This window comes from Berghia stephanieae, chromosome 2 (genome assembly GCF_034508935.2).
Source record: "Berghia stephanieae isolate SIO BIC M18660-M18661 chromosome 2, UCSD_Bste_1.3, whole genome shotgun sequence".
Classification (NCBI taxonomy): domain Eukaryota; kingdom Metazoa; phylum Mollusca; class Gastropoda; order Nudibranchia; family Aeolidiidae; genus Berghia; species Berghia stephanieae.
This window is the reverse complement of record NC_088361.1, coordinates 30,818,452-30,830,951: the sequence shown is the minus strand read 5'-3', so window position 1 is coordinate 30,830,951 and position 12,500 is coordinate 30,818,452. Positions and strand designations below refer to the sequence as shown.

General features: G+C 35.9%; 1 protein-coding gene across 1 annotated transcript in view; it reads left to right on the top strand.

Annotated features, from left to right (window-relative positions):
* The window catches only part of LOC144964697 (potassium channel subfamily K member 18-like), a 30,218-nt gene that overhangs the window by 13,097 nt on the left and 4,621 nt on the right, over positions 1 to 12,500 (top strand). The gene's annotated exons all lie outside the window — the stretch shown is intronic.

Genomic DNA, 12,500 nt, shown 5'->3' with positions numbered 1-12,500 from the left:
CGGAAACAAAAATGAATCGAAAGTATTTCGGGAGATTATTGACACAAACAACTATATTCAACTTGTAAGCGGTCCTACAAACAACCATGGCCACACAATAGATCATGTCAGTACAGACATTGAACATTCTCTCTCTTCACCTGTCTCAAATATTGATAAATTAATCTCTGACCATCATTTAATTGTGTTTTGCGTTTTATTTCCAATGAAGCACGAAGTAAAAAAGATGATAACATCTCGTAATTTGAAGAATATAAACATGAACATTTTTAAACAAGACCTTGACCATAACGTTAAAAATAAACATGATGCGAATGGTCTCCACGAGTCAATTGTTGGTACGGTGGACAAGCATGCTCCCTTAACAACTAGAGCAGTAAAAGTGAGACGTCAAGCACCCTGGTATAATACCGAAATAAAATTGAATGGATTAGCCAGGAGGCGGGCAGAAAGAAAATGGCTCAAGTCCAGAGAAGCTGTCGATAAGAAGCGATACATCGCGGCTAGAAATGATGCAAAAGCCGTCAATTTCAGGGCCAAAAAGAAATTCTATGAAGAAAGCCTCAAAAACGTGGGACGTTCGAGACAATTCTTTGCCTTGACCAAGGAACTGCTGGGACAACAGACGCAACCAGCTCTCCCATCTTTAATCGATCGTGCAGATCTACCAACTCGCTTTGGTCAATATCTTAAAGAAAAAACGGATACCATCAGGAAAGAACTCTCGTCTGAATCGATCCCTACAACATTTGACAAGTTTCATGGTGATTCGTTAACACATTTTTCAAAGATTACTGAAGCTGACTTACGTGATTGCATTATGTCGTCTCCAACTAAAAGTTGTGATTTAGACCCCTTAAATACTGCCATTTTAAAAAAATGCATTGATGTAATTTTAACACCATTTACATGTATTGTTAATAATTCGTTGCAGTCAGGTGCTGTACCAGACATTTACAAAGTTGCTCATGTCAAACCCCTTTTGAAAAAACCTGATCTCGATAAAGAGAACTTAAAAAACTATCGCCCTGTCTCTAATCCTCCTTTTCTCTCTAAGATCTTAGAAAAGCTTGTTTTGAAACAATTACTGCCTCATCTTAAAAATAATTGTCTTGAAGAAAAATTTCAGTCTGCTTATAGGCAACATCATTCGACGGAAACCGCACTTGTTAGGGTTGTTAATGATCTCCTCTCTGTTATAGACAATGGTTCATGTTCTTTGCTGAATTTGCTTGACCTATCGTCTGCTTTTGATACTATTGATCACAATCTTCTTCTCAAACGTCTTGAAATTACTTATGGCGTGTCTGGTGCAGCGCTTGATTGGTTTAGGTCATATTTGTTTAATCGTAAACAGATTATTACGGTGGACGAATATAGATCGGAGGAAATCCTTCTTGATTGTGGGGTTCCCCAGGGTTCAGTACTTGGACCCGTTCTTTTTGTTTTGTACGTTGGCCCTCTGTCTAAAATCATCAGAAGTTTTGGTCTGTCTTACCATCAATACGCTGATGATACGCAATTGTACTGCGTTTCCAATACGAGAAATTTACAAGAAGTATCAGCCAATAGTAAAAATTGTATCCAAAGTGTTAAGAAATGGATGAATGAGAACAGACTGAAACTGAATGATGATAAGACGGAGGTGCTGTATGTGGGGAACAGGAAGTGGAAAAGTGAAACAGATTTGAAGTTGGGGGATGCCTCTATTCAAATTGTTGACAAAGTGAAAAACCTTGGCACATTCTTAGACTCTGGACTGTCGATGGAGCATCAGGTTAATAATTTGGTTAGATCTCTCTTTTTTCAACTAAAAAAGATTGCTTCCATTAGACGGTTCATATCTGAGGATGTGACAAAGCACCTGGTTGTGTCCCTCGTACTATCGAAATTGGATGATTGTAATGCTCTGTTGTTTGGCGTTTCGCAATACAATCTGAAACGTCTTCAGATTGTCCAAAACAGCGCTGCCAGACTAGTATTCATGAAGCGTAGGTGCGACTCTGCCGAACCTCTACTTCATGACCTGCATTGGCTGCCTGTTGAGAAAAGAATTAAATTCAAAGCTTGTGTTTTAGTGTATCGTTGTCTTGAAGGTACTGCCCCTTCCTACCTCTCAGAACTAATTGAAAGATATTCAAAACCCGCCCCTTACGGTCGGCCAGTGATTCCACAAAACTAGTTGTCCCTCGAATTCGGAAAAATGCTGGAATGAGATCCTTTTCTCATTTCGGACCCTCTATTTGGAACGCCTTACCGCAGAGCATTCGTGAAAAAGAATCTTTGTCTATTTTTAAACGTTCGCTTAAAACATATTTGTTTCGATTTTAGTAGATGGTATGAGAAGCAAGATAGGTTTGGTTTGTGTTGTGTGTTGTGTTGTGTGTGCGTGTATGTGTGTGTGTGTGTGTGTGTGTGTGTGTGTGTGTGCTTGTGTGTGTGAATGAGTATGTTTCAGCCAAAGTAATTTGTAATTTAAGCGCTTAGAGTCTGGTGTCTCGGAGTTATAGCGCTATATAAGTTTTCAGCATTATTATTATTATTAATTACGGGTCTATTGTTCAACATATTTTTTTTACTGATTAGAGTAAATGTCGATCCTTATAACACTGAACATATTTCATGGCTTTCATAACATACACTTTTTATCCGCAGGGATATTTGATAATTGGTAACTTGATTTCTGAATTGTTTGTCGATAATGGAACTAGGAAAAAATGATGGAAACAATTACCGCGCTACTGTTTGCATTTTCACAAAAATGTTTTCACATTTTCTGTTTGCAATGTGTTGCATTGGTTTATTTCAACCATTCAAAAGCCTCTTTGCCCATTCACGGTTTCGAACTATTTAGGAAGTCGAAAATTACAGAAAAGGGTTCTCTAAGGAACCAACCCACGTACAAATACGTGTATATCTATACTACATAATTTATCTAATCCCAAATCATGGGGTGCCACACGCATTGATGTAAGTTTGGGGGTAATGCTCAGTTATGGTGATCGGTTTTGACTGACTAAAATGTTAATGCTGATAGCCACTTTCTTGTGTTTGGTTCATATGTCTAAAATGAGTATCTGTCCGTAAACAGTGTTGTCTCTGTCGGAAAAAAATTGTAAGATATTCCTAACAGGCTTCATGTCTCGTTCTACATGTTGCGCTTGCTGTTGGTCAGGGACCCTTTGTAAAGCGCTTTTAGCACGTTTGGTGGATATTGCGCTATAATAAAAGCTCACGTTTTTTCAACTTCCATTGAAACGAGCAGAAATAGTTTACAATCGTTGAAAATGCTTTTTCTTTGATGTAATATTTCATTGTTGTCAACAACGGAAAACATCATCATCCACCAGAAACCTTGTCAATTCTCACTTCAGTAACTCTTTACAGACCAATTTATACATTACTTTAAGATGTTATCATACCAATATCTCGCTTTTTCCTCTATTGATTAAATAAAACCCAGCTTAAATCTGGAAAAACAAAAAGCAAAAAAAAAAAACAAACAGATAATTGATTTGGGGATAGATGATAGGAAAAAAATATAGCCTCGTCGACAAAGAGTGAATCGATTACTCAATGCCTTAACATTAGCGGATGTACTGTTTTTAAAGAAATGTCTTTTGTGTATAGACGGTAATCCAAAACGCCCTATTATGCGGAATAGATAAAAGCGGAGTCCAATACCCTGTCTTTCGATACTCAGTGAGCAACAGAAGAAACCGATCGATCAATGGCTCAAAGGTGCGGGATGATCGAACGATCCATGATTGATTTTTCTGTCCAAGATTGGTGGTGGCCGGTGTGATCTATGATCGACGTAAACATTGCATGAGGAGCCTTACTTTGACAAAAAAACTTTCCCATTTTGGAAAAAAAATCTTTTCTTTCAAACATCAATGAGTCAAGAATATTAAGTATTCTTTTAAACCCGTGACTTTTTAAAAGTGTGACAGATTAAAGAATATTTCATAAGTTGAGAAGGAGGGGGTGGGGGTAGAGGGGTGGGGTCGTCATTTCAGTTCATCGATATTTGAAGGAGACTATTTCTGGCCAAAACAGAATAAGGTGTATTGTCTGTGTACGCCTTTACTGAGGCCTGTGGTGATTAGGGGACGTGATAATTGATATGCAAAAACGACATTTCTACTGCAGTTAATATTCCATTCTTCCCAATTCCGAGCCTTGAGACTCACCGAGCCTGGAGTTTATGACCTCGGTGAATCAAAAGCACGATGTTTCGTATGGTTAAAAAAAAATATCAAGCAATGCTAAGCAGTTAATTACCGCACTCTGGAAAGACACGTATTTATTAGAAATTTGGCCAGAAAACGTGTCCTTCAAATATCGACCGTTATAAATGACCCTCATCTTGGCAAAAACTCTCAAACCTGGGACCCCGCGAAGTCCCAGGTTTGAGAGGTTTTTGCCAAAATGAGAGTCATTTAAATAATCAATATTTGAAGGACGATTTTTCTGGTCAACTTAAAAAGAACAACATATTTCCAGAGTGCGGGAATTAACTGTTTAATTGTGATAATTGACAATGAGACCCACAAGCTAGGAGTTTATGGCGTCCGTAACTTGACTTTACTGTTTCTCGTCTAGTCAAGTAAAGTTAAATGTGGTCATTAATTGGATAGGTGACAATAATCACAAAAACTATTTGTCTTGTGTTGTGTCTCTGGGTAAGGAACTTTACACACACCATACCTCTTGAGTCTACCTTTTCTTAATTAGTTATCATGACAAAACGTGTTGAAATATTTTCTCTCGTCACTCTGGAATCAGGATATCCTGTTAGTTTTTACATTTGTTGTTGCCTGAAGAGGGGATTTTAGCCCGAACTTCTTCGTACTAAGAATTTTTTTCTTTTTAAAAAAGCTGTTATTGTCATTTTCGTTCGATACTGTACTGGTTAGCACGTCTCTAAACATTATGATTCATACATAACTAATTGCTATGCTTGAATATCGATGAAGTAAATAAATTAATGAATATGTACATTTGTATAGAGCAATTTCACGCTTTAGGTCACGCTCACGCTCTTGTGTGCACCACTCTTTGAAGCTTGGATTTCTCTCGTACTTTAGACGCGAGAGAGAAAGAAAGAAAGAAAGAAAGAGAGAGAAAGAGATAGATAGATAGATAGATAAATAGAGAGAGAGAGAGAGAGAGAGAGAGAGAGAGAGAGAGAGAGAGAGATCCTATACACAAATATACACACATATAAACATAAACACAAGCACGTTCGCAGATGTGCTTCAAATATTGATAGAGCTACAAAAGATAGAGATAGATAGATAGATAGATAGATAGATAGATAGAGAGGAGAGAGAGAGAGAGAAAGAGAGAGAGAGAGAGAGAGAGAGAGAGAGAGAGAGAGAGAGAGAGAGAGAGAGAGAGAGAACTTTGATCCCATATCGAGTATTGAAATTGTTGACAGTATGTATCGATGCGCCTCATATCCCTGTGCGTTTTATCACCATGTAGAATGTTATGGACTTTCCCCCCTTGATATTGCCAGTTATTTTAACTTGTAAACAGCGAGACGGACTTTCTGGCAAATCATAATTTTAAACATTATTTTAGCTGATTACAAATGCAGCATCAAGAAATTCAGGTAGAGCTGAATCAGAAAGTTCTCTTTGAAGAATTCCCTCAATCAGATTGAACAAGTATTTCGGCTCTTAACTTCTATCACTCCAAAAGTACTGGACCAAACTCAAGGTGCCTTTCTACGTTTTTGCTAGCTTGGGCGCTTGAACCTCGGACTCATAGATCAGATCATTAAAACATATTCCGGCGTTATTTATTTGCATTCATACCAAAAGATTAGTAAAAGTGCGGCTATGTGGTCTATGCTATGACACTCGCCACCAGATCAGAATGTCATGGGTTTAAGTCCCACTCTGAGCGGCGCATAGTTGAGTCCTTAGAAAAGGTTCTTTACTCAAATCTCTCACAGTACTCAGGTGTAAAATAAGTACCAGAATGTTAAAAATGTTGTCTCCATCGGAAACAATATTGTAGTGCACCTAATAGGCGTCATATCTCGTCCTACATGTTATGTGTTGCTGTTGGGTAGGCGCCCCTTGAAATCACCTTGAGCACGTTTAGTTGATATCAAGTTATATAAATGTTCACATTTAAGTTTTTAAAAGGAAAATTACCGAGGCTTCATTGAACTCCGAGTGACATCTCTTATCATTGGTCTCTGGCTGCAAATATGAATCAATCAGGGGTCTGTATCGAGTAAAATCTAACTACGCATGTAGGGCTTCAGCAAAATAGCTGTAAATAATCGAAGGTCCCAAGATATTAGCGTGCACCACTAATCACTGCACAGCTCCCATTCATCCACAGTCATTAACTCGGCAGGGTCTGAATTAGTTTTTATTGTTGGCAATGTGCAGTTCAATGAAATCAAATGATCACTCATTCTAGCAAACCAAACAATAACAAATTAATACTTGTTGACCAACATACAAATAAAATTGTTTGTGCATCATTAACCGCTTCTAATTTGAAAAGCGACATGGGAAAATGTGCACACATTTAAGGAAATTGGGGAGATTGCTGTATAGCATCATCAATGAACATTGAGTAAAATAGCGTATTGCAAATTTATTTGAAGTTTATTTCTTATTCGGGATGTGGAAAGTCACTTGCTTTGCCAGGTACAATAAGTAAACCAGGAACTGGATGGAATTGGTTAATTAAGCGTTTGAAAAGCTATATTGTAGTTGAAAATGGTTGAATACAATCAAAAGGAAAATGTAGTTGAAAACAAATTTGATTCTAAAGTCATGAAATGAAAGACTGCGTTGATATAAAAAAAATAATTAGATATTATTATTGAAATGACGAAAGTCAAGATTTTAGATGACTTGGACCCAACATCGTGTTAATCTAGATGTACGTAGTTTTCCCAATATAATCCTAGTAAAGCGCTTTGAGCATGTTAAGTGGATATTGATGCTCTAAATAAAAGCTCGTTTTTTAGGTAAGGTATTCTAATAATACTCGGAGGACCTGGGTTTGATTCTGCTATTTATATCTAGCTGTTGCTACTTCTATGGGACCTCGCTGAGACCTCACATGCTCCTAGTTGTAAGAGTTTTTGCCAATATTATGAGGGTAATTTAAATCAATTGATATTTGAAGGACGAGTTTTATGGCCACATTTTTAAATACCTGTCTTTCCAGAGTACGCAGTTAGCTGGTTAAACCATTTCATCTCATTGCTTCGTATCGATGGAATAAATTAATGTTGGTTAAAAATCAATCGATTCATCGAATGTTGCTAAGAAATCGTCATTTATCTAAACAGTTGTGTAAAGAATAGATGGGCTTTTATTCATATCGATACACAGTATAGCTAGTGGCGAACTCGATTATCGATTTGGTCAGTCTTCAAACACTGCATAGAGAATAATCGATATTTTCTATTGTCAGCACTCAGAGGACATAACAAAGTTGGGGCCTGGGTTATGGTATAAGTTGTCAAGCGACTAGGGTTTAAATAAATTATGTGTTTGCCATGTGAAGTAAAAAATAAATTCAGCTTGTCACAATTTAGGAAATAAACGACAGAGAATGCGGACGTATACATTTATAGCGAGAATCGATACTGATGACGCGTTTTGCTTTCGTGGCATTTAAATGACGAATGGGCGGACGACATTTTGAGCCATCAATTTTACATGAATTAGGTCAATTGTTATCCCGAAGTTTATCAAAAATAAACGGTGAATGTCGATCCAAAGAAAAAAAAAAAGAAAATTGGAACACAATGATAAAAATGTGATAGCGAATGACTCGTGAATAATTTGATAATTTTTCTTTCCAAGTGGAGTTTCGTGTTTTGAAGGATCCGAATTATAATTTTTTTAGAAAGATAATAAGTGACCTATTGCCTCAAAACGGTATTATGTCAGGATGAAACAACTTGAGTTAGATTTGGATGTTTTAGTATGGGCAATTGATATAGTTTGATAAAACTACAAACTCTCGTATTTCTTATCCATTTTTCTTCAAAATAATTTTTTAGCACATGGTTCACCCCAACATAATACCGTTTTGAGATAATGTGTTACAAATAAGATCAATTTGCTTACAAGAGTCATAGCGATGGCATATTTAGATACAATTTAAAATGATTGTAAATTATGAGTATCGGCTGATAATCAGAATATACTTCCTGAAGCTTTAATTAAAATATAAACGAATTTAAAGATATTATATTAAACTTTAAAAAAGGAAAAGCGTACGACATATGATTGGTTTTGTTTGCCGTTTCTCATAAATAGAAAATAAATGACTAAATATTTTTAAATACAAATGGGTAACGTTAAAAAAAAAGAAATGTGATATGCGGAGACGGTATTATAGTAGGTACGATGCACAAAACATCTTGTACCTTTTTTTCTTAGCAGCATCCATTTGTTCTAGTGTTCTTGCATATGTAAACATTAGCTTTGATAAAGGGGAAATCCGAAACGTAAATAAACAATCATTTGACCTACACTATATTTTGAAGCTTAACGTGGGAACATCAACGTTAACATCACATGGGTTTTGGCAGAGAGATTTTAAAGCACTCAGAACTTGTTCATGGCCATAGCTTCAAATAATTGATTTCAAACTTAATCAATAATAATTAATTCTAGCAAATAGAAATATATCATTCGTTCATTGAGAGATTAAGCAAAAAAAAAGAACTAAAATCTAAAAATCGGAATTCGATTTATCGATTTTACAATTGAGCTAAGAGAGGTATAGGACTTTGTCTTAAACTGATAATTCGAATTTTGTATTTCCGCAAAGATATAATGGTCCTCACGTATTTGAGAAGCTACAGTATTCAAAATTATATCCAAATGAATAATATATTACATATATATATATATATATATATATATATATATATAAAAATATATATATACACACACACACACATATATATATATACACACACACACATATATATATATATATATATATATATATATATATATATATATATATATATATATATATATAAAGATTATTAGACAAAAAGGTATCTCATATTGCTGTTGTGAAATTGTACGTGATTTGAGATTTTGTGATATTCACTGTTTACAAAGTTGACAAAGACACGGATAAAATAGATGGGATCGTTTTTTGTTTTCGATTAAAAATTCAAGTAATAAAGACATGGATTGAATCAATATTATTGACTGTTGTTAAATTGTGTCATTTTCTTGGAATTCGGAAACTTGTGCAATTTGATGTCAGGGTTATTTAACGATGCAAAAAAAATTAGTTGTCTTCAATTTTTTTTTACAACTGGAACCTATTTTGGAAGCCAAGTTAGAATGTATCACGAATTTATATGAACTGAACTTCTGAAATGATGGCCGACCGCAATCGTCCTTCACCAGCCAGGATAAAAGAGTTCCTATTTCAAGCTGTGAACGTCATCGCGGCAGCAGCAGCAGTGTGGGAATTGTTCCAAAAAGGTCTCGCCTACATCAGCAAGCGTGGTAAATCACTAATTCTGTTTCTTTTGTCAAAACAACCAATTTTTACAGCCAGAAAACTTTTACTTCGTATACCGAAAGATTAAGATGACCCTAACTTGTTAAAATATCTTGCGTTTGAGATTTGAAGGAAATTACCATATGAATTCCAGCTATAAGACTTTTTGACAAGTTGGGGGTTATCGATATACGAAATAAATGTTTTCTGATAAAAAACAACAACCAAAAGCAAAACAAAACTAATAACATAAGAAACCCCGCCAAACAAAAAAAAAAAAAAAAAACAAAACAAACAAAACAAAATCATACAAAAAAAAAGAAGACAAAACAAACAAAACGACACAAACTACCCCATTGTTTACTCAGGCAATAATGGGTGGAAACATTTAATATGCAGGATGTCTCAAACAAATCTTCTTTCCGGGCCTTTTAATCATTTTTGACACTTGCATGACAACACGGCTCAACCTGACATTAAAAGAAGCCTTAGGCAGCGGTTAGACAGAGAAAGACCCACGACATAAGCCATACGCTATACGCTAATTTTCTTGTCACTTGTTACCTTCTTTCATATCCATTATTACAAGCGCACTAGTTGTTTTCAGAACGTTATCATAATATGTAGATTTTAGCACCACCAAAATAGTTATTAGGCGTACACCTTTGAGCATCTGCCACACAGAAATACACATCTGCCGACCTAAGTAATCGTCCCTCCGCGCCAAGAACATATTTCAGAATGTTTTGATTAATTTACACGGCGTTGTGTAATTTTGTAATATTAGCCCACATAGCATCATTGACAGGTATTGGATTACAAGGAACTATTTCTATGTGACTGGAATTTTTGTCTGCTTGTATCAGAGACGTCCTGTGGTATATGACTTGGCAGTATGACAGACTTCTGATCCCACAATGCGTACATCAACAATGTGTGACGAACGGTTTATGGCATAAGACGAGAGTCCTTCTCTGTATTATGAATGTCTTAGTATTCCCTCAATTTACCAACTAAATCACTGATATTAACGGCGATATATATATATATATATATATATATATATATATATATATATATATATATATATATATTGTAGGAGGAGTAATTTTGAATAATTTTTGTTCTGCATTGCTCTGTCTCTCTCTCTCTCTCTCTCTCTCTCTCTCTCTCTCTCTCTCTCTCTCTCTCCCCTTCTCTTTAAATGTTTGCGACTAAAGAGAATTTGACATCTTTTCATATCTTGGTAACACGTTGACATTATTCGATCGTCACAATCTAGACGTCTATATTAACATCACAACCATAGTGGTATTTAGTAAAAATGCAAAAACAGCAAGTTAGGTTAATTTCTAAATGTAGCAGCAAAGAAGGATGGTTGTTAGAATAAGGGAGAGACAAAGAGAGAAAAGCTTAAATAAAGAGATTGATAGACATATGTATAGATAGATAAATAGCTAGACATATAGAAAAGGAGATGGAGAGAGAGAGAGAGAGAGAGAGAGAGAGAGAGAGAGAGAGAGAGAGAGAGAGAGAGAGGAAGAGAGAGAGGGTGGACAGGAATTACCTTTCAAAACAGAATACAAGAGTGAGAGAGTCGTGTAGCAAAGAAAAAGATAAGAAAAGAGGAGAGAGAGAGAGAGAGAGAGAGAGAGAGAGAGAGAGAGAGAGAGAGAGAGAGAGAGAGAGAGAGAATTTGGGCTAAGGAGTGTAAAGAATAACGATTCCAATTATCAACACTGTAATATGGACTGTATCTTCTCCATAAATGTTTTGAAAATTGTAGTCGCTCAAAATTCAGGATTTGTAAGTGTTATTAGAAAGAGACCCTGCGGCTTTTATTCATTTGAAGGCCTGCTTAAAGTTGATTTTATACAAGAATTTTTGAGTTTTTCTAATCTGCAAAATAATATTCTTGGTATTGGTGGACAAATCTAGAAAATCAGTGTTTGCATCAAATTCAGTTACCAACTTGCTTGAAACTTTTGAAATACACACGTTATTTGGATTTGTGTAGGAACCTTGACATCGCATTTTAGCCAAGACACTTGGAATGAGGAGTTTTTGCGCAAAGATTGTGCTTCGGCTTCTCTCAACTGAGAAAAAGCAGAAATTAATAAATATTTGCAAAAACCTTTGAACGTTTAGGAGAATGGCAGCTCGTTTCTTGAGACAATAAATACACGTGATGAGTCTTGAATTCACTGTTTCGACGTGGAGACAAAAAAGCAGTCATCACAATGGAAGACACCATAATCTCTCTCTCTCTCTCTCTCTCTCTCTCTCTCTCTCTCTCTCTGTCTCTCTCTTTATCTATCTATCTAACGCTTCCCTCTATCTTTGTCTCTCTCTCTCTCTCTCTCTCTCTCTCTTTCTCTCTCTCTCTATCTCTCAGTCTCAGATATTTATCAATATTGTTTCCTATGATTATATGACACATCTATCTCATAGGGCTGATATACTTTCAGTCCTAACGTACGAGAACGGCCCCAAGAGACGGCCCGCAATCTGTCAACCATAAACAATTTGTCCTAATTTAGTTTATGCCTAACCAATCAGAGTACTGATATTGAATATATTTTTTGAAAATTACCTCGTTTCGATTGGTTGGCAATATGAATGGCGGAAAATCGGTCCGAGGTTGATTGCATACCGGACGTCTCATGAGACCAACATATGGTTTACGTTCAATACCAGTGCTCGTATCACCCTATTTGACACAGATGAACAACTGGTCTCAAATATATTGTTTTTGGGGAATATTCTGGTGTTGCTGACTTGGCTCTTTACTTTATAATTGTGAGAGCGATGATGCTTTGATTGCTGTTTTTCTCATTGTTTTTGGATTCTACGTTACGCGATAGTTACGGATGTAGTGGAATTGTAAAAAATAGAATTTACTGCAGAGTTGATATAATGCATTTTAAAAATTTTAGTCAGAAAACTCCTACTTCAAATTTCGAACGATTTGGACGGCC